Source organism: Amphiura filiformis, chromosome 19 (assembly GCF_039555335.1).
Source record: "Amphiura filiformis chromosome 19, Afil_fr2py, whole genome shotgun sequence".
In the NCBI taxonomy this organism is placed as follows: Eukaryota; Metazoa; Echinodermata; class Ophiuroidea; order Amphilepidida; family Amphiuridae; genus Amphiura; species Amphiura filiformis.
In genome coordinates, this window is record NC_092646.1 from 12,737,121 (window position 1) to 12,762,086 (window position 24,966).

Sequence of the window (24,966 nt, forward strand, 5' to 3'; positions counted from 1 at the left end):
GTCATGGAACAGTGGAATGGGAAATGATGCTATCATACTGCAGTTACTGTCCGTTTTCCTATACACAATACACAGTGCTCTCACCATTGACGCGTGACCCCTACAAATGATCTACGTTGGAAGAATGGGCACTTGGCTAGTTAACATCACTGTGTGAAAAATAACCAGTCAATATGTTAGGTATTCTCCAAACTTCTAGCAAATATATTTCTCTAACATGACCTAAAATTACAGCTAGGTTAGATGTTCAGAAATAGTCGCACTTTTATAAAATATGAGTGAGGGCAAGGCATAGCTAGCAAACTCCCCGTGTTAATTGAATGGAGATTTGACAGAAAATATTTGTATCGGACCGCTCACTTCTTAAAAAAAAAAAAAAAAACGGTACAAGCTACATTTTAACTATTCTCTGGCAATCATCATGATGAGTTTCTGATATAGTATGCCGAAATTGGGTACTGTAGGTGATTGACAAATGGTCGCACTTTTCTGATAAATAAGTGACAGTGAACATGAAATATCAGCGCCCATAAACCCAAGTTAGTAGCTAGTTAGTGGAGGCCGTCACGTGACTGATTATTGATTATTGAAGTGCCTTATTAATAGATACGCACGATTTAGGGCAAGAAAAACAAACCGGGATACTTTTGGAGACATCATCATCATCATCATCATCATCATCATCATCATCATCATCATCATCATCGACATCATCATCATCATCACTTTCTACATTTTTTCTAAACAACATAGGGCCTACCGTTTTAATAAGATTTTTTCTTGAAATGCATGTAACTATAATTATTGTTTAGAGCGTGATGAAATAAAACATCACGATTTTCATCACAAAACAAAGTAATAGGCCTACAAAGGAAATACATTTTTCAAGAGTGATTGAATAAAACATCACGATTTTCATCACGGAACAAAGTAATACATAAGACATTGTTTGTTTGATTGCAATCAACCGCGACAGTTCGTCTCACACACATAACAATGCACTGCGATCAAATAGGTTGATGACAACATTTGATTGAATGGACTGCACTGCGCCATGATTACGTGCACCGGTTCAAATCCTTTGTTTGGAGCCAATCAATAATTTCACGTACAGCCTCTATGCAAATTAGAGTTTACACACGCTGCAGCTGGGGTAATCGACCGAAGCTTGTTGCCGTTAGTGATCGAATGCATGAGCTTATTTGCTTTACTGAATCGATTTACTGGATTAATTTCCTGTTAACTGGGTTTAATGCCACAAAGGTCGAATCGCCTTTGCCATGGACCATGACTGCATCATGTTGTAATGGTTCTGGCTTGTTGAACTACTTTTTTTGGTAAACATATGGCACAGTGAGAAGGGCGATTGGGTAAGGCAGATGACCAATATAAAGCAAAGCGCAACATGATAAAAAGTACCACGTGCTCCGTAGTTAGCACCAATACTGTCCAGATACGAAATATAAAAATAAACTCATAATATATAAAAAACAAAAACGGAACTACGTCATACCATAATAAGTAATGAAACACCACATACAACAATGGGAAACCTACCACATAACATGACACAAAACCTATGTGTTCTAGAAACACACAGTGGTCTAATCTCGATTCCTTTAGTTCCAAGGCAACCTGATGTTTCTGTGTATCATCATTGCGGAAGTATGCTGTGGCTAAGTTACGTTCTAGATCGAATAGGAGGTTGGTTATTGCTCTTATTGGCACACGACATTCATAAATTCTACCAAACCAAAGCACGTGGCTGACTTTTAGTAAGCAAACGTGGATGTTTCAAGAGCCACTGATACATACAAACCGTGCGCGTGCTTACACTGTTGATTTTTATAATGTTAGGTTATGGATATTGACATAATGTTATTGTATTTCCTTACCGTGTCGTCTGCAATTATTCGACTTTTGGCGGGAAAATGGTTAAGATAGTCTCTTGGAAATTCTTTACTTAATTTCGCGCGTCAATTAGCAGACGGTTGTCTAGAATTTCTCGGCATTGTGTCATAGCATACGAAGTGAAGTGCTCTGACCGACGATAGTGGAGAGATACAAGAGGGAACTTGTGCAAACTGAAGAGGGAATTCTTTTCTATCCACTGGCAATAGAGGAAGTCACTCTTAACATGGTTAACGATGTGGGTAAGCTTATACTTCTTTAACAATCAATACTGGGGTTACGTAGGGTGTGTGTTGGGGTGTGCTGTGGGTGCGCGAAGTTAGTTTTGTGGTATACAATGTGTTATGTAGGTGGGTAGGGCTGCGCACGGTGTTTATGGAGTTGACATGAAAAAATACCCTTAATGCGCAGAGCTCCAGAAAGTGGCACAACTATATAATTGTATTGCCTTGATTTCATTATTGCGTAATGCATATCAAATTTCAAATAAAAAGAGAACTAAATATTTCAGCGTTTGATTAAAACCATTATATTGAAATGTGCACAAGTATGGTCGTTTGTTTGTTATGTTGTCGTTGCTGCTGCTGCCAGTGGTGCGTATTTTGTTGTTGTTGTTGTTGTTTTTTCTTTGGGGGTGCACTTGTGAGGTGCGTGTGGCTGTGGGCTTATGTGAAACAATGTGTTAGTGGAGTGATGATGTGTGGTGCCTTTATGCTGGGGTGGAACGTTGTGTGCGCCTAAGAAATAATATCCAGTGAAGTAAAATTACCTTGAAAAAAGTTACGAACATTATAATTATGTATAAATAGAATGCACTCATGAATTCTATTATACCTACACTATTATGAACGAGTTATATGTTTAATGCATTTGTGTGGGTATAGTGGGTGGGGAGCCTTTGTGTTATGTGTTTCTTGGGGTGTGTATGTGTACGGTATTACATCGACAAAATATTACGATTTTGCCATTGTTTTGAGAGTAAAAGAGCGAACGAGGAACGATTATTTCGATATTACGCTATACTACAACTGTGCATGACATTATAATAATCAATATAACAGTTTAAATGGAGTTTCAGCCACGCAACATTGCAATATTACTCTTGAATTTTCGTGTGACACAATGTCTTCATCAGAAAAAAAAAAATCCTGCAATTTTGTGACCTAGGTGAACTTTTGACGACCTTGGGTGACCTAATGTTAAAACAGGGCATTATAATGGCAACTGCAGTTCCTGATCACGAATTAGTTCGGGAGATTTTGTCTTGATGATCTTCATCAGTAAACGCGGGCAAATGTACACGCTCTATCATGTCTATCGTCCTTGTCTGATGTTGAAGACGTTGGGTGCCATACATCCAAATTCCAGGTTAATTAAAATTTCAATTTTTGGTGTAAAACGAATTGAAACGTACAGATGCAGATATTATGTTATTAGCACACCTAGAGCATTTTACCATTACTTATTTTCTCTCAATGCTGTATAGACAATATACTAATTACATAACTCGCGACTAATTATCATTGCAGTCGATATAATTGTCAGAATCGATAAATCGACTTGTTCGTTAAATCAGTGTGTGATTTAATTCCGTCAAAATAGCTTTGACCCCCATTATTAGTATTTCATGTAATATAAATCTACCCTGGCGTTAAAAATTATGTTATGGGCATTAGCGGTGATTGAGTTTAAGCATTATATACGGTCGCTTAGTAATGAGAACTCATATTTATGTTGTCATATGACCTCATCAAACAAAAATGGGTATTGTCGCTAAAAAACAATTTTTAGATATTTCCATCATTATAAATAACTTTTTAGCAACTTGACGTAAATGCAATCAAAATGTGACATGTAAACCCACAACTTATGGTATATAACTTATTGCTGGCAGAAATAGAAAAATGAATTTAAATAAATTTGTCTATAAAAATAATACCTATACACTAAATAAACTAGTCTATAAAACCAGAGAAGATGTAATTACATCTTCTCTGATAAAACTAATACCTTCACATTATAAGATCCCCAAATGCATTAAATGTAAGTCTATCGAATTGAATACAATAATTATTTCAAATGCTCTAAATTCTACAGACTACGGATGCGATCAGTATCGCAGCATCCCAAGATAAAATGCATTATGTGCAAAGAATTATATAAGTATAATGTAGTGTGATCAAGCAAAATCAGTCTGGAGTCGGACATATTCCATTTTCAGTTTCTTACAAGATTGTTAACAACATTTGCAAAGCTAGATTTTGCAGAAAACCCAATTGAATTTGGACAATCAGTTCAAAAGATAATGAGCAGTTAACATGGTTAAAGAGTTTCCAAAACAATAGAAAACAAAACGAAATACTTCATTTGTTTGGCTATATATCAAAATCAATATTTCCGACTTCCGACTGATTTTGCTGGATCACATTATATACTGCATTTTACATTGAGAGCACACTGCGTCACAAGTATACGCCTCCCACATAAAAACACCGTATCTGCTTTGTGATTTACGTGTAGATACATCATTTTTACATTGAGAGGCGGATTGCAACAAAGGCACATGTCTCCAAGTAAAAAGACAGTATCGATGGTATATTGTATTAGCAGATAATGCTTTTTGACTTGGAAGGACAATGATCAGTCGGATGACGAGGGATCGGGGAACGTACTATCAATGTTCATTTACCGGCATACCGTATTGCATGGCACGTGCCTATTACCTAAGGAGTACTTTTTTTTATATTCTGACACAGTTTTATAGCCAAAAATTAATAGGAATGTGCATCCATGTGCAAGATATGGAAGGACACAGTGCTATCCATTATAGGCAGGTTAAGTATTGCTCTTTCGTCTAATGTGATATAATGTGCAATGTGCTATTCCAATTGAAATCCATACGCTTCTGTAAAAAAAAATAACATTGCTATATTAACCCTATTCAATCCATTTGTTTTGGCTGTTTATACATTATTGCGACTGAAAGATTTTGAAATTTGAAAACTTCAATTGGATTATGCTGTTTTAAAATCGTTCTAACTCAATTTTGTCACAGTTAGGCTGAAAAGTTGATCTCAAATGCATAAAACCCAAATGTATCTAGCATCCAGTTTCGAAAAGAGTAGGGTGTTAATTCAAGACGGCTGCAATCACTCTTGATGTTGTTTGGATATTCACAACCTGTGTTACAGGCTGCAGTCATGGAGGATGTGATTCTGATATTCACCTCAAACAGCAGCTCTAGCCCAAGAGGATGAGAACTCATAAGGGTAATGTAGACACCCCAGACCAAGCCTTTGATTGACCTAAGATACATAATTTTGCGTAATTTTGCTATTTTCGAAATTATTAACATTACACTAAATAAAGTCTATTTTTACTAATACCTTCACATTATAAGATCCCCAAATGCAATAAATGTAAGTCTATCAAATTGAAAACAATTTCAAATGCTCTAAATTACAGACTACGGATGCGATCAGTATCACAGCATCCCAATATAAAATGCACTATGTGCAAAGAATTATATAAGTACTCGTATAAATACTGCATTTTACATTGGGAGCAGACTACCTCACAAGTATACGTCTCCCACATAAAAACACCGTATCTGCTATGTAATTTACTTGTAGATACATCATTTTTACATTAAGAGGCGGATTGAATCAAAGGCACCTGTCTCCAAGTAAGAAGAAAGTATCTATGGTATATTATATTAGCAGATAATACTTTTTGACTTGGAAGGACAATGATCAGTAAAGTAGGATGACGAGGGATCGGGGAACGCACTATCAGTGTTCATTTACCGCCATACCGTATTGCATAGCACGTGCCTATTACCTAAAGAGTACTTTTTTATATTCTGACACAGTTTTATAGCCAAAAATTAATAGGAATGTGCATCCATGTGCAAGATATGGAAGGACACAGTGCTATCCATTATAGACGGGTTAAGTATCGCTCTTTCGTCTAATGTGATATAATGTTCAGTGGGCTATTCCAATTGAAATCCATACGCTTCTGTAGAAAATAACATTGCTATATTAGCCCTATTCAATTAGTCTAGCCACCATGTAGTTTTGCCATGCACCTTAATGATTTATTTTTCTATCCTTTTTCTTCGTATTCCTTAAAGTCCCCAGTACACAAATTTTGTTGTTCCCAAGACAAAATATTGTCCCATGGGTGGGGAAAGGTCATTGAACTTTAAATGGGGTCAAATTTCAAAGTTCATCAAATTGTGTCGAAAACATTACTATTGTATATTCCTCTGGTCATAAGGATTCAGAAAATACACATATCTAGGGTGTACTGTTCTTGAGTTATTACCAAAAAGGTCAAAGGTCAACCGTTGACTTCTTAAGGTCAAAATTTTAAACTTGCTCCGATTTTGATGAACACGGTGTCAAAATCTTCGTTTTAATAAATGATCTTTAATGAGGCTAGTTAGACTTGCTTCAAGTCCTTTGGCGTCCATAGTTAGTGAATGTAAAATTCATGGAAGCTTTTCCACATCTTCCAAAAATTTCTGTTTCAAAAGTTATTCTTTCGAAATAATTATTTACCATCATATTAAACTTTGTAAAAATTTATTTGACATTTGAATTGTTGAGGCCAGATAGTGGACTTTCTTATCACTCCAGGCATATTGTGCACTGCAGGGGTAGTGTTTGAGCAAAATGCCCACCACGCCACGCCCACCCCACAAGGCACACTTCCTCCCCAGCTCAAAAAATCTGACCTGACTAAAAATTTTAGAGAGTCAAGTATACAATGGTATATGATAGGCCTACTTATACCACTGATTATACATGGGTCCTATGAAGAGCATGAATAGAGAAAAAGTAAGGAGGAAGCCTTGATCAAGGCTAGAGGCTAGTTAGCAATATGTAGGATGTTTCATTACCTAGATTTCGCATCAAAATAGGTCAATGACCATAGAAACCCATTGGCCTTGACATGTTTTGGTGCGTACATTAGAGTTTGTCACTCGGTCTATGGCAACTTGTTTTTAATGTTTCACGGTATAGACGAATCTCAGGAGCCAAGTCATGGTCAGGATTTGGTCGGCCATTACTGGGACCCGTCTGTACCAAACTGGTGCTGTTACTGCCCAATTGGGTGGATTAAATCCGCTTAAAATCGATGTTGAATTGTATTGTGTTGTAAACTTCCATCATTCTTTTGTCGCGTGTAACACAGGTGATGAAATGCAGTTTAATATCACCGCCAAGGCCACATCAATCCACATTTTAGGTGGAATATACCTAAGGGGGTCCCAGCTATGGCTGCCATTGAGGTGTAGGAATGCGTGAAAATGGATTCGTCTATACGGAGGAGTGATCGATTACTGGCTTGCCGCTGGTCACCGCTAGCGTTTCTGGTGCGACTGCGCACAGAAGAATCGGCATCAAAGCGGGAAGCGACAGAAAAGTATGAAACAGCATTACTGTGGTCATTCTGTTGTATATCAGTCCAAGAGAACGCCAAATATGGATCAGGAGTATTACATAATAATACCCTGCTATGACAATAGCTGCACTAGGTTAATCGTATAATCTCCTTATGTGGTTAGCATGGCTGGGCCAGGAAATCCACAAGGTCAGCCAATGTATGTACATGTATTCGGTACATGTCCCATATCTTTTACAATGGGTGATAAATTTCTGGTTTGTTTTATTTCAAAACGCAACATTCGATATTCTAAAGCTTGGTCCAAATCCAAGAGAAGAACCAACTCTAGTAATTTATGTGGTTTCAAATTATATCAGACGTTGCCTTTTTGATAGAAATGGTGTTTGTTGATGTGCACAGTTTCCCATTAGATCATAACATGCTGTTGTACATCCAAGGTCAAAGGTCTTTTAATCCATATTTGGCGTTGTTCTGGGACTGTATATGGATGGATAGTAAAACCAATAGCTGTCGGCGTAGCAAGTATTGCATCGCTTTTTCCGTTCAATTGGCTTTACCTACTTTCTCTTTGGTTTCTTTCCTGTTGGTAGTCACATTACAATGCCATACTTAAATGAACAAGGTTTTGTTTCAATTCGTGGCGCTCCAATACTTGCTTTGAATTGTTCTTTTGGTGTGTGTAGATTCTGTTATTGAGACTATGCTTTCTTCAATAGTTTTATCTACAGAGTGAATTGAAAAGGATCTGTACACAACTTAAACATTTTTATTCTGGGATCTTGGGACCTCTCAAATAAAAATTAAACCTGTGTTGTTTATTACTTACAGAAATGTTGATTTCACAAATTTGTTATAACTTTAATCAAAAGATATTGGCAATGTTAAGGAATCGGATAGCAACGTCTGCATAGTATTTTTGTGGGACATGAGAGCACATCAGACACACCAAATTGCATTCTGAATTGTTTTTAAATTCGCGATATAATATAAATTGTATGGCAAATTATTAAATTTTTTTTTGATAAGATTGTCGGTTCAAAGTGTAGTGCTCATCAAAACGAATAGTTACGGGATCAAAAATAAATGTGTGGGGATTCTATTCAAAAAATGAATAGTATGAAATTAGAGTGCTCATTAAATGTATGTTTTATTTACAGTTCTTTTGTAAGTAATTTAGTATGTAGAAAATCGAGAGTTTGATATGCGCTGTATCACTTGGGAAGTGGAAAGTCACACTGAATAGCAGTAAATCGCGCTTTATAGAGCATTTGGATCCGAAACTTGTAACTGAAACATTTGTTGTCACCGTCTCTATTACCTGATGTTATCTCTCCAAAGTAAAAGTGTGGTATCTGCTTTGTACATGGATGTACCAAGTCCGCAAGTTCTACGTTCCCACAAATAGTTAAAAATAAATCGAACATTTTTTGTATGAAATAAAAGAATATTAAAGTTGTTGGCAACCTCTTTCGTTTTACACGCCAGTCCAATTTACAAACTTTTAAGTCACACTTTGTTGCATCCGGTCATAATGGCTCATTATGTAAGAAAAGATGCAGTTTTGAAAGTTGCATTTTGGTCCAGTCAATTCTTACAAAGCATGCACAATTTAATTACAGTTAGCATCAGCCTGTAGGCTTATGAGAGTTGAATGGATCAAAAAACAGCTTTCAATTATATCTATTTAATTTCTTGCTCAGATTTACTTCAACGCAAATGTCCGATTGGTTACTGCACCAACAGCGTCTTGTCGCTTAAACTCGGTCAATGGGCGATCAAAATAAGGGCATTGTGTAAGCGACTGCATCGCCGGACTGCATTAAACTTTCTCCCTTTTGTTTGTTCAAGTGGGTTATTGGTAACCAGGGTTCGGTTTTTTTGCCGGCAAAAACCTGTTTTTTGCCGACAAAGTAGCAAAAACCTGTTTTTGCCAGTTTTTGCCAGGTTTAAACCGGCAAAATGGGCAAAAACGGGCAAAAATTCACATATAGTCACTCAAATATTAAAAAGTAATCACAGAAAGCTCATAAACTGAAGCACACAATTTTTAATGAATCATTCAACATATTTTTTGTCTCATCAAGTCCTTAAAATGAAAAAGTTTTGAATTTGATATATGCCACATTTCGGTTAAATGCACTTGAGCAATGAAAATGCATGCCTATAATTGCTTAATATGTTACTTATAATTACAAAATCTGGCCTTAATACACTTACAAATTATTTTTGTAACTTATTAATTTGTTTTGAGATGAAAAAATGAACTATAAATTATTTTTTTAGCTTTTGCCATTTTTGCCGGCAAAAACTGGCAAAAACTGTTTTTGCCAAGCGGTTAAAACCGCGGTAAAAACCGCAGTTTTTTCTATCTGCGGCAAAAACCTGCGAACCCTGCTGGTGGCACTTCAAGATACAAGACTCTAGCTTAGGCGCTTCATTTGAATAAACATAAATTGTGACCGAACGCAACAACGGGTGACATTGTAAATTGGAACAGGTGTGTAAAACAAAAAAGACTTACCCATTGTCATTCATTAATTTCGCAAAAAATAGTCTGGCGGGAACAAATTTAAATTTAAAATACCGTTTGTTTTCTTTCTCAGATGGAAAATATGGATTCTGGCATGCATTAACAGTTATATAGAAATAAGCTGTAAAAATGTGCGTGCTGGTGCAATGTTTGCAGGATAAGACAAAGTCCTCCCTTACACTTAAAAGTGTTACCATAATAGATATCCATGTGGGATGAGGCTTGGCTTTCGTTGGTAATGGCTTAGGCAATATTAGGTCTATAATTTGTTCATTTGTAGGCCAGTTCAACACATCTATAAACCAAAAACAGTTAAACGATATCCACTCGCTTGATAGAGAGAGCTAATAACCTAGACGGATATTTTTTGCTCTTTTTTTCATCTTCGCAGCTCAAATTAGTTAAGATCTAGCAACGAGTTGGAACTAATGACATCAAGACGATACAGTAATATGATACGAGCCCATTTAGGTACGTTCCCTAATTGACCACGTACTGCCATAACGCGGTGCCAAAATCGATCCACTGCGTCCTAGTTTAAGCGCCACGCTACTTCCGCGAGAGTTCCCATGCGACAAAATATATGTCCTATTTGGGCATATTTTACTCAGTATAACGTTTGATACAATTGAATTAAAGATGCGTTAAATTCTGTTAAGATTGCTAAAATACTGTCAAGATTCGTCTTAAAATTCGCTCCGTTGAGGGGAAAACTTAACATACATGGTAACCATATTAAGTTGCTTCATTCATACACGTATTGTAAGTAAAGGTACTGTAAATATACTGAACATGAGCAACAATGCAATCAGTCGTATACATCTCACTTTACACGATGGGTTTACTATTTGGTTTTAAATTTCATACATAATAATGTTGCCAAGGGAACTACGTGAGCGAAACATGAATGTTAATGGTCTTGGGTGCATTAAAACATTTATATTTTTATTTTCCTTTAGTATTTTGCTATAAATATTTAAGTGACATATCGGTTGTAGGCCTACTTACTCGTTTCGTGGTGGCTAAAGCCCAGTCCCGTGGAAACAGGATTTTAACATGACCAATTAAGTATTAATTGTTATTGTTTCCATCTCGATTACACCTGAAATATTTTTCCGCGGGAGCAGTACGCCGCCTCTGGCACCCCTTGGATGCGCTCCTGGTATTATAAAGAAGAATTTACGATAAAACGCAAGAAATGAAGGAAGTATTCCATGTCGTGGAAGCAGTGAAAGAAACAGCGCCATCGATAAATAGCACTTCAAATGCTATACTGCCATAAGTAAAAATGTGATATCCACAAATAAATAATGTAATATAATCAGCATGAAAAAATACATTAAAGGCTAGTATTGGTTCAGCAGTTCTTAAGATAGTTCCTGATATTTTGAGAAGTATCTCAAAACTTGGACTTTTCATGTTGAAGTCTATAATGACTATAGCATGTATGCAGAGCATTAATAAGTACAATCTTCTCTATTGCCAAATTGGCATAATTACATTTTCACTCATCATATCATGATTATCATCCACTGTCCCAGGCTATGTTTGGTATATAGGTTGGAGATTTAATGTCCTTCATTGCCACGAGCTATGCTAGCCATACACATTAATAGATAATCATTTAAATACGTAATTTGCTAAGTTTAGGAGTAGTGATACTTTTTATAGAGTTTTGTTCTCAGTTTTTCTTCATCGAAGCCCTTCGCTATCATTTGATGTAAAGCCACGTTATTATCTCTCTCAAGTAAAATAGCAATATCAACTGACTGTTCAGGGCCAGAAGTGGGTAAGTGCAATAGCTGCCACGTGTACCTGCCATGTGTAGATGAGTACAGTATACTGTGTGTAAATTGCTAAATGTTCACATGGCAGCTATTGCACTTACCCACTTCTGGCACTGAGCAGTCGATATCTGATTTGTTAATTGCAAGTATAGGCATTGTATTTATACTTTTGTGTGTGGAATTATTTAAAACATAAAACATCTGGCTCCGAAATGAAACACAGCACATGCTATGTTATTTATTTGTCGATACGGCATTTTTGCTTCGACAGCAAACTGATTCAAAGATACCTGCATCCCAAGTAAAAATACCGTATTTGAATTGCAATTTATTCACAAATACTGCTTTCTTAACACTTCGGATGAGGACATAGGGACCCGAAAGTCAATAGTAAGAACACGTTCATCATTTGAGGGGAAAAGACATTCCTATAGGTTTATTAAATTTGCTTAGCAATTAGCTTAACTATTACGAGAGTCGCTCTGGGTAAAAAGTAATGGATGTCGCTTTTATATATGTATTTCAGTTATCAAGTTCATACTGCATGTTAAAACATACGACAGTTCGCCCTGTTTTACTGTAAATATCATTATAGTGGATTATATTAGAAACTGAAGTGTGTGTTAAGTAAAAAAACTACTATAGCTCATACTAGAGTGTGTACATCTTGCTATCTACTGACGATAGCCCCTGCTAGATTGTTTGCATCCTGATAACTACTGAATATATTTAATATAATATATATATAATATCATATGTTGTGTGTATCCTGCTATCTACTGAAGATAGTTCTTACTATAGATTGTGTGCATCCTTCTATCTACTGAAGATATCTCATACTAGCATGTGCATCCTGCTATCTACTGACGATAGCTCATACTAGATTGTTTGCAACCTGCTATCTACTGAAGATAGCCCATACTAGATTGTGTGCATCCTTCTATCTACTGAAGATATCTCATTCTAGCATGTGCATCCTGCTATCTACTGAAGATAGCCCATACTAGATTGTGTACATCCTGCTATCTACTGAATATAGTTCATACTAGATTTTGTGCATTCATTGGATGAGGTGAGAAGAAATTCTTCAATTATATTCTACACTGCTTAACGCTGATAGTGATACACTAACCTGAACAATTGCATGATTTCCAAATTTTGGTAGAGAAGAGAATTTTAACTAGAAAATGCGACGAGTTGCGTTGAGATGCAACAAAAAGTGATCGACATATCGGCAACGCACCGCACCGCAATTGCGGCGCTGTATGACCGGACCTTAAAGGTCCGTTCATATTACCACCGCATTTGCGATGCGTTGCTTTGCGATGCCGATATATCGATTACTTTTGCCGCAACTCAACGCAACTCGTCGCATTTTTAAGTTAAAATGTATTTAACTTTATTGCGATATCGCAATGCAGTAGTTTGCAGTACGATGAGGTGCGGCAATGCACCGCATCGCAAAGCACCGCATCGCAAATGCGGTGGTAGTATGAACGAACCTTTAGACTCCAACTCTCGCAGATCGTATTCTCCCGGCCGACAGCGCAGCGCCTTAGACCGCTTGACCATCTCATTCTCACCCTGTTTTACTTTGGGGACGATACAAAGTAAAAGACGTAGGCCTATATGTTATTTAATTTACTTGTAGATACATCCTAGTCAGAAGACGACATCTTCTTCATTATCTGTTTATAGATACTGCAGTTGAAGCAGGTCTCATCGCAACCAAATGGGCTATAACATTTGAAATCCATACTCCCCCTGTGGAAGATTTTGCTTAAGTCTTCCACAGAGGGAGTATGAGTTTCAAATAGGACAATTGGGCTAGAGGGCAGGTCTCATCGCAACCAAATGGGTTATTCCATTTGAAAATCACACTCCTCATGTGGAAGATTTAACTTAAGTTGTCCACAAAGGGAGTATCGGTTTCAAATAAACAATTGGGTAACTTTCATTTGAAATACTCACTCCAGTTGCAGAAGATACAGGTATAGCGATAAACATGAGAAGTATGGGTTTCAAAATCACGAACCCTAGCCAATTCAATTAAAAAAACATACTCCCTCTATGGAAAACTTTTCTTAAATCTTTCACAGGGATACATCAGATTAAAGATGGAATAGCCAATTACACGTATTCTTACTTTCCTAATTGGTCAGATACAACTTAATCACATAAAGACTGCTAAACGCTCCTCAATATCAAACTGAATCCTATATTAATATAATATTAGCCAATCAATACATCTCATCCAATCATATCAGCCAATCACAGCCATGTATGTATAGCCCACATAATCACTGCATAGGTGAATGTATATTAATGTAATTTAAATCTAAGCAACTTATTTACGAGAATGATCGCCTTCAATATGCACAGCACTTCTGTCTCACTACGACAAATGGACGTATGTGTTTTGCTTTGAGAAATGAACCAAAATACGTTTTATTGAAAAATGCATGTAAATTATTTTGCATTAGTCTTCCAAAGTAAACATGCAGAATTTACAAATGAATGGAGATCCCTCATTTTTACTTTGGGCTATACCAGTTGAAATCCATACACCCCTTTATGACCTTAATTTTCCACCCAGGGGGTGTAGATTTCAAATCAGTAACCACATTTGAAACTTGATGAGTAAGGACATGTCTTTCATAAAGGGGGTTTGGATTTCAAATGGAATAGCCCATTGGGAGTTTATACTACATCGATGAGAGACAAGCGATTGGTTTTTAGCCAATGAGGTAGCTCGCTTTTGGTTGCGTCGGGAAAAAAGGCACTACCTCATTGGTTAAATACCAATCGCTCGTCGCTCAGCGATGGAGATATTTTAAATTAACAAATAAATAACAAAACTTTCCATAAATAATAGTAAATCAATTATAGGAAGCAAAAATGTATATAATTATATTTTAGATTAAGAAATAAATAATAAAACTTTCCTACAATTAATAGGAAGATGCTTAAAGGAAGCAAAAATGTATATAATTATATTTCAAATGAAGAAATAAATAACAACATTTTCCTAACATTAATAGGAAGATAATTGTGTGTTTTTTTTAGTAAATTTACGCAAAAACGTAGCGCGTTGTTCACAAATTGTGGCATGCTTTCTTTTGTAGTGGTTATGTATAGAATTACATTCCATGTTATCTCCCTGTAATGACTATTTGTTAATGATTGAAAATAATGAAAGGGATATTGGAATCGAATGAGGCGTAATCCGCTCACTGATTGAGGCATCTCTTCACAAATAGCAGGAGGGATTGTTTTCCCCTCAGCAAATTAAATTGTGAAATATTACAGAACTCATGGAGTATAAGAGATTTATCCAGGCGCGTAACCAGCCTCGGCGAATGAAGGGGGCAAGGGCGTCTCTGTTTTATATAGAAGGTGAAGAATTTCCGATATTTTAAAATGAGTTTTGTCAATTATTTTACACCTGGTTTTTGACATACTTAATTGTAATGTTCACAAATGTCCCAACTTACACCTATGAATTTGGATTCAGCCAAATTCATCGTGTTTTTAGGACAACAGCACAAGTCATAATATTATGACTTTGAATCAAACATCACACAATTAAGCTGCACAGATGGTGATTTTTCTTTCATTTTACCTGATTAGGCTGGCTTAAAATGTACAGAAATCTTTCTTGATTTCTTGACAGTTATTACTAAAAAACATTTTTATTTGGCAAAGAAAAAGCAAATTAAAATTTGACCAAAATCATATATTAAGGCTTTAACATATCTTGTTTTAATGATCCCGACATCTTCTTGCCTCATTAGATCTTTGGCGTAGCTAGGACTTTTTCAAAATTGAGAGGGGTGGCAAAGAGCTAGGCAAGGGAAAAATACAACTTTCAAGGGGGTCTGGCTTTGGTATTTTGCTTGTGCTGGTCCCACCCGGACCCAAGTGTATCCGCATGGAGCGACATGTTAAGAAACAAGCAAAATGTTAGCGATTAATTGAGTGGGGATTTGACTTAATGTGAGTCGGAGCGTAACCTATAAAGAACGGTGTTTGCCCTTAAATATCGAGACAAGTACTATGACATTCAAGTGAAAAGAAATGTGTTCTATGAATGCGATCCTATAACATGTTCGTGATATTTGTCATTCGTGTGATAATGCCGACTGCCCTTTTGAAATTTTTGAATATCGTAACACATGAAATGAAGCATATTTTCTTTTCCCCATACTGGTATTTTCCGACACATGAATTGGAAGTTAGGAAGAAATATTTTATAGCACTTTATTTAAAAATATTTTTTTATTTAAAATTTTTATTTATCTTCTTATCTTTTATTTCGGTCTTTTAGTGAAAATATGCTTGTTTCATGCAAAAATAGGAAAATATATTTTTTTTTTTAAAGACAATTTTAAAAATGCCTGCGAGAAAACGAATGTGAGCCTTGACGGGGTATGTGAAACTTTATTTACTTATTGTTTGCTTTCCAAACACTTATTTAAAAAAAAACATTTTCAACAAAAAATTTAAAAAAAGAAGAAAGAAAAAAGAAGAAAAAAAGACAGAAGCTGGTGCCCTATGTCATGTACATCATGGTCAATATTATTTGATAAGATTTTTAAACAAATAATATTATTATTTTTAAGTTTACAACGTTATTTTTGAGTCGTTGCTGTAAAAACAATAATATTCTTTGTTTATTAATAATAATATATATTTGATATATTTGCTGGTAGAGTGGAATTAGTCTTAAGGGTACAAGACATATTGTTGGTAGAAGCAGCCCAAAATCAAGTATCATTACTTTTAAATCAATATATTATTGAAAAATAACACTTTGGTGCTTTGCAAAAGTTCATTCTACAAATCATATACTTTGAAAACGTACTTGATTTATTGTTATTAATAAGTTATGTACGTTTTACAAATGTGTTGTTGTTTCAGCCCTCTTTACAACATAACTCAAGAACCACAGGACCTACAAAATTATTATCTGAGATAGGCCTATTTGAATTCTTCTACACGCTCGTTATGAAAATAATGATCAATGTAATTTTTGCAAAGCTCACTACCATTCGCAAGATGCTGTGAACTACCGGAACCAAAACGCAACAGTTTAAAAAAGTTGCTAACCTTAAGGTGTGAGAAAAAAGTCAAATTAAGTAACCATGGTAACGCATGTTTATAATTAGATTAAAGGCTTATAATTCACACAACTTTTTTTAATTTAATTGCCGTACTCATATTTTAGTATTATTATAGGCCTAACACTCACGCCGTAATAATAGGCCAGTTGAACACTTTAAGCTACTTTACCAGAGTTAGAAATTTAGAACAAGGTTCAAACAACAAGTGCAAAGCTGCCTTTGTTATGCTTCATTGATACTCATAACCAGAATGCCCTTGACAAATCCAAATCTGACCACAACGTTTTGTTTTGAATATTTGCCAACGGGATTCCGCGGGATTGAGAATATAACCTCAACACCAGAATTCCCTTGTTGTTTGTATTTCACAATAACGTATGGCGTGATACGATCTTTTTGAACGATAGGTGTGAAAGAGGTGGTTTGGGGGTCGAGAGCGTTGTGACTAAAGTCAGCTGGTATGGTGATAATGTTTATAGCCGATGTGAGAAACGTGTACGCGTGTGTGTGGTACTATTGGTAGGCCTATAGTGAAATGGTGGTGGAATTACTAGCTTTGGTTGTCAATGGAATTGGAATGAAACAATAATTATTTGTCTGTTGGTTTGGTTTCTCTACTTCTTTACCAGAGGGTAAGTTAGCTACGATTTTCAACTTGAACTGATTGATCCATGATTCGTATCTCATATGAGTCCCAGTTTGCATTGCATGTACTAATATATATGATCATGCAGCTAATGTTACAGGCTTGTTACATAGTAGCCGGGTATTTGTAGCCTATATATTGGGATATGAGGAAGTACATGTGCCATGGTTTCAAAAAGTTGTTGCACTTTTCTTACTCACTAGCTCTCACTTTAGTTTAAATGACTTTGAACTACATTGATTTGAGTTGATAGTAGCGATGAACACTCCCAGTGAACCACAGATCCAGGCTGGAAATGCGCACTCTCGTTTTACATGTTATAGGCGTAGGCCTACCATATGAATATGCCTACTGACATAATTGACATTATTAATTCAAACTGCCAGTAAACATGGTGGTGAAGCCTAAGTTTTCAGTATATTCAAGGATTCGAGATTCGCCATCAAACCGGGCGTCAAATGACAGACTATCCTTGATCTTGACACTAGTATAATCTTCGTTGGGCAGGCCCCAGAACATGTTTAAAGCAAAACCTCTCATGTAACCATGGTAACCCGTTGGCAATTTTGTTTTAAACATTTTCAGAGGAAAAAATCATAGGAGGTTTTTCCTGCCCATTCTTTGAGAATTGGATATATCTATGCGCGTCGCATTCCGCCGCGGCGTGACGCTGATTGTTCACCTTTCACGCATATTGGTAACCGTACATATATTGCGACAGGCGGGTAATAGCAGCCAACCCGCGCACCACCATTTTGCCTTTTTGTGGATTTATTTTGCCATGTCCATCAAAAGAGCAAATACACCTTGTACACTATGTTTGATTCCTGGTTTGATTCAAGAGGGGGGGGTCCATCCAATTGATATATATTACATCATAGTTTGATTTATATTATGACTCCGTGTTTTGACTGCAAGGGAGCAAGTTTTCATCATAGGATATGGTTTCAACTTCATGAAGCATGAATGATACGTAAACGTATATTAATTAACAAGCGTGTGAAAGAATCACATACTATATCCGGCGGAAAGCATGTCACTGATCAACCCTGAGTGTGGAAACATGGAAACTTACGAAACTTGATTACTTTGTGTACGGTACGCTGAACCTATGCATATCGAACAGCTATTGCCTTTTTACTTTTTTGATTATTCTTTCCCCTCCCCTTTATTTTTAATTATTAATAGTCTTTTTTCTTTTTTCTTTCGATCCATTGTTGCAACAACAAAAATAAAAAAACAAAAAGTAGGGTAACACTTCCCCTTTAATACCATCATTGAGACACTTACAACAATGCGACCTAGAAATGATTGTTTTCATAGGCAAAGCACCGTAGGTCGTACAAATTGATACATCTAACACAACAGACAACGCGATGTTTTTGAAACTTTATTTGCCTGACAGCAAAACGTAGGCCTACCCTCCACTGTCGGCCGGATGGGATTCAGTATTTCTTTACAAGATTTGTAACTTTTAGGAACCGACTTATTTTGTGAACTTGTTTTTTTGTGTTTAATCTTTTTTTGCTGAGTTGTAAACTCATAAATCAGTTGTTGCAATGGGAAAAGTTATAACAAATTGTGAATTGTGTGAAAAAATCTTATTTAACTTGCTCTTTCCGAGAAGGAAATCTTTCACCGTCAATTTGAAACGTCATCATTATACACTAGACTAGTCATGGAAATACATACAATACAATACAATACAATACAATACAATGCAATACAATACAATACAACAAAATACAACACAGCACAATACAATACAATTCAATGCACATTCAAAGTATCACGTGGTTGCTCGAAATGACGAAGAACAAAATAATAAAACAAATATATATCATAACAATAGAAAGTAATAGTGCATAGGCACTATAGGAATAAAAACAAATTTATGGAAAATTAAAAACCGAAATTTTTTTAATTTAGGCCGAGGCATGGCCTAAAACAATGATACTGAACCATGGATAAATGTAGATTTAACCGAAGCATTGTGAAATTTGTAACGGTTTTGAGATGGGACTAATTGAGTACGGTCCAAAAGTGGTTCCTTTGGTATGTGTCAAAATAGCAAAACATTTTGTAGAATATTTTGGCTTCTGTTCAACCACGCACCTTAAGACCTACTCGAACGGGAACAAAATGGGCTGTTCCAGATGAAATCTATACACCCTACGGAAGACGTGACATAATCTTCCACAGTGAGTGTGAATTTAAAATGAGGTTACCTGATTGGGTTGCTTAGGCATACACCCTTGTGTTTGAGATCAGGGATATGAGACATATGTCTCATATCCCTGTTGAGATTAAGGTCATGTCTTCCATAGGGAGTACTAGTATAATATGGATTTCAAGTGGAATATTCCAATGTTCAGGTAAGCCACCAACTTTAAGGCAACTATTTTAAACTGTTGCGATCTGGTAGTTCACAGCATCTTGCGAATGGTAGTGAGCTTTGGCAAAAAGCATTTCATAGCTAGTGTGTAGAAGAATTCAAATATCATAGATATACTTTTGTAGGTCCCGTGGTTCTTGAGTTATGTTGTAAAGAGGGCTGAAACAACAACACTTTTGTAAAATGCGCATAACTCTTTAACAACAATAAATCAAGTAAGTTTTCAAAGTATATGATTTGCAGAATGAACTTTTGCAAAACATCAAAGTGTTATTTTTCAATTATATTGATTTAGACAATGAAAATCGTCTAATTGCATTAAAGAGGATAGATTTATAAATAATAATAATAATCATCAATATCTTCAATCATCATCAATATGATCAACAGCACCACCACATCCACCACCAGCACCAGCACCACGACCACCACCACTAGCACCCACTTTTGAGTCCAAAAAACCCCAAATCACACACATTTCCACTTTGTTGGGCAATTTAGTTGTTGAATTTGCCCCCCCCCCCTCAAATTCACTTTACCACCCCTTGCCCCCCCCGAAAAAACCCTGGTGCCGCTACTGCCAATTTGATCAAAAATACCTCAACCTTGCAACGGTATAACTTTGACTGCAAATGGTACAATCGAGTTCATTCTAATTAGGAGGGAAAAGAACGAAAATGGAAGCAGAAGAAGATGATGATATGATGATGATGATATTGTGACACATTTGATCCCACTAAGCGATATAGTGATGAGAATAGGTTTCAAGTTACTGAAATTAATTAAACTAACGTTTGATACCATCTCATTTGTGCGTATTTTTGTTTTTATTTATATAGATATAAGTTGTAGTCTCAGTGTGTGTTCATATTACCATAGCAATATGTAGTGATACAAACGATTTCGTAATTTCAGGTTTGCTTAAAGTTCACTGCCCTAACAGAGAAATCATTAGCACTACCCACAATCCATTGCGACGTTCGGACTTTTCTCTCTTCTTGATTAATATTTATTTTATAGGATGATGATGATGATGATTTAAATCATGTAGCCCTAGGTAATGATGACGATTAATTGCTTATGTAGATAATGAGGATATGATGAAGATGATGATGAGGATGATTGTGCAGATAACGAAGATGATGTATGATGATGAGGATAACGTAGATAGTGATGATGGTGATGATAATGATGATGATGACAATGGTGATTTAGATGTCTAGCTAACGATGATGATGATAATGTAGATAGGCTATTGCTGATGGTGATGATGATGATCATAATGATAATGAAGATGTATATGGTGGTGGTAATGATGATGATAAAGAGGAGGAGGAGGAGGGACAATGATAACGATGATCATGATAATGATCATCACCATTGATCATCACCATAATGATGATCATACTAATGATAACAATGACGATGACGACGGCTCAGGACGACGGTGATGACGATGATTGTGATGATGATTTCAACGATGATGATGATGATGATGATGATGATGATGATTTAAAAGGATGATGATGATGATTGGGAACTCAGTCAATTATGCTATTTACTTGGAGATTCTGTAATTTTTACGTAAAATGTATACTCAATCAAAAACACCTGTCTCACACGCAAAAAAAACAACAGTATCTATGTTGTAGTATACACCAATCCGACTTCGCCATTACTGCGGTGTCCCCGATGTAAAACTGCGGTGTCCCGAGGTCGGGGGTTCCACCTTCCACCCATTATTTATTGCGTGCTACACAGAATTGTATCCGGGAATTGTACACAACAGTGATATTCAATACACGATCATAAGTATTGAATTACGAATTAAATCTCCCGCTCTGGTACATCTGTGTTACCGTCAATAGAGGGCCAAATACAGTAAACGCTTCTCGGATTGGTGTATATATGTGGAGATGCTACGTTTTCACTTGATCAATAGGCAGATATGGTATCCTCGCGGTGCATTGTGGGAAGGCTATAAACCATGTCCCGGTATCCTTCCTTGTATTCGGCTTGTACATAATCTTACAGAGGTTTATAAATGTTTTATATCACCACAATTAAGCAATACATCAATCTAAAATACACAGGTAAACCGCACGATCAATCATGGATATCCCTCACTGAGAGGCTACAAATTAGGGGACAATGAAGGACAACCTTGAGTTGCCTTAGATGTTGCGCAAAAAAACCCAAAAAACCCAAACAAATACAACTAAACACTAAACTTAAGTATATGCTATTTGCGAAGAGAAGAACAAATACGAAAACACGAAAACAAAATGTTTATTTTGTTTAAAATAAACTCAGTAAACACATTACTTTGTTCTACCACGTTGAAATAAACTTTTAATTTAAAATTTAAATAAATACTTTTATTTTAAAGTTAAAAAATTTCAAGATCCTTTTGCGACATTTAGGGGGAAATATATAGATTAAAAAAAACCCAACGCAGTGATTTATAGTGCGCTACGCACATGCACAACGCCTAGACGTTGGTCCACAAGCCCCAGCACACTTTACAGGTTGTCGCTGACCACTATGGCCCCACATCATTCCATAAACCATTAAACAACAATTCAGGGACTTTGCTGCTTCAAGAGCGCACACTCTAGACATGCCACAAATAACCATCACAACCAGGATCAGCTCCCCGAGTTTCGTACGGGTTACAACGAGACAAATTAGCAGCGAGTTACTTATCGATTGAGCTAATTTGACTGCTATAAGATGTGCAAACTAGCGGTTTAGCAGTACCGCTGAACATCACGGCAGCAAAAGTACATTAACCAATGATACTGAAAATGCAATTAAAACTATAGCGCGTTGTGATTTGTGTTGATACATTGGGCGATTGCAGTTGAAAACCATAACCCCATTTGAAATTCATATTCCCCGTTTGGAAGATTATGGCCATATCTGCCAACAGGGGTGTATGAATTTCAACTGGAATAACCCATTCTGCGTTGCAAAAATGGCTAAATTTTAATTAAAACGTAATGGTTATTTTCAAGATTTAAACTAAATGATACTCAAGCCTTTCTCCTTACATTTATTTAAACAAAAAAAAACAAAGCGATTTGGTTGATTATTTTCAATGGATACGGATCCTAGCGACGATTATGTTTAAGAATCTATCTGCGCTAGGAATTACATCGGTAGAAATCACATCGAAGCATTGAAAATTCTACAAAGCATAGGGGCGGGACGTGTCTCTAGGCACATATTGATCTGCGCGCGATATTTGCATAAGGAAACGAATTTGGAGAAAACCTTCTGTTAATAAAATACTATGCTGAGCCACCAGCCTGGGTGGCTCACGCTCTAGTAATTTCAGATGATTGAGCTCAGTAATACATCAAAGAATGTCTTCCAATTCATGAAAACAAATAGATAATGAGCTTATCGGATTAAAAGCTTAGAGGGAAGGTCTTGCTGCTCAGCGAGTGTTTGTAATTATCAGAAGGTTTTCTCCAAATTCATTCTCTAATGTGTTCTCTCCGTATAATTTCAACCTATGCATGAATGAATAATCACAAAATGCAGTTACGTCCCAATGCGCTAAAACAAGAATAACTGACAAACAAATGAAGGGGTGTGTAGTAAAATGCTAACCCATATAAAGCACATGTTATTGGTTTTGAGCTGAATGTTTTTTGACCAAGTAGAATGAGAAATCAGCATTAGTAATAATAATAAGCAAAAGGTACATGAGTTCTTCAACAGATTGTGCGTTATGTTGGATCTACAATTTGTGAATGCAAACCAGTGGAATTGAAGGGTTAGCACTTTATTGCTCCTTGGATTACACAGTCAGTGATGCTTTTTGTTTCTAGAAACCAGGGTTCCGTTTTTGGCAGCAAAAACCTGTTTTTGCCTGGTTTAAATCCGGCAAAAATGGCAAAAACTGGCAAAAACTCTAATACAGTCAGTCAAGTATTAAAAAGTAACACAGAAAGCTCATACAGTAACACACAACTTTTAATAAATCATTCAACAATTTTTTTGTCTCATCAAGTCCTGAAAATGAAGTTTTGGAAAAAAAGTTTTGAATTTGATATGATACATTTCAGTTAATGCACTAGTGAACAATGAAAACCTATGCATATTATGTTATACTTTAATTATAAAATCTGACCTTGTTGCACGCAGGATCTACATTAAATGTTCTGTAATTCCAGATTGAGATTCAGTGTTTCTAGATGATATGAGATGCCGGGTGTAAATTCAAGGGCAATAGAGGGGTCTAATGTTAAACCACTGTGTCTTGTTTGAACCAAGAGCAATGTTGATGTTGATACATTGTATTAATAAGTAGGACTGAATTTTGTCAAAACTAATTAAACACGATTATTGTTTAGATGAAAATTATTCGGAACCAGTATATAAGTCGGTCGAAAAAGGGTAAGAGTTAGCACTTTATTGCACCCACCCCTTAAAATATATAACACGAAACAATCAAGAAGAACGGAAAACAGAAACGTAAGGGATGGGGTATGAACGTTTGGACAATATTTATTGTGGGGCATTAGAGCACATCAGACATATCGAATTGCATTCTGAATAGGAAGAATGTCCTTCTGATAGGCTATCAAATAATTTTGATTTTTTGAAATTCGCAATGTAATACACATATTTTATGGCAAATGATTAAAAATTGATATTTTTGATATGTAACAGTACTCGAAGTAAACATTATAAATCTGATGATTTATAGTTAAAGTGTATGTAGGTGTATGAAAAACCGACACTCAATTGTGAAATGTAAAATTTCTATTAATGTTCCCCCGAGAGGCAAAAGCTATTGGAAATTGAATTGTCATTATCTCAGGCATGATGCAGATTTTGTGTCTTTTATTAAAAACAAAATTACTGAATTCAAGGATATCCATAGGGATACTTCTTGTAACCCCCATATCGTGTGGGATGCTTTTAAGTGTACTGTTACTGGCCATTGCATTCAGTATTGTAGCAGAAAGAAGAGAGAAAAAATCAAAAACAAACAGGAGATTCAAACTAAAATTGACCAAATTAATAATAAAATCTCTAATGTTGGTCCTGATGCTCCACAGCAGCTTTCTGATTTACTTGAACAATTGGATTCATTGAAAGTGGATTTAAACAAAATTGTGGATCAGGAAACGGCTGGTTTGATA

At 36.0% G+C, this 24,966-nt stretch overlaps 1 protein-coding gene across 2 annotated transcripts in view; it reads left to right on the forward strand.

The window, feature by feature from the left end:
• Positions 1-1,975: 1,975 nt before the first annotated feature.
• LOC140140933 (metabotropic glutamate receptor 1-like) overlaps positions 1,976-24,966 on the forward strand; it is a 274,990-nt gene continuing 251,999 nt past the window's right edge. The window contains exon 1 of one of the 2 annotated variants that reach the window (XM_072162695.1): positions 1,976-2,153. The gene's annotated coding sequence lies outside the window, so the exon portion shown is untranslated. Of the gene's footprint in view, positions 2,154-17,282; positions 17,399-24,966 lie in introns of those variants that run through there. The other variant, XM_072162694.1, reaches the window with a different exon arrangement.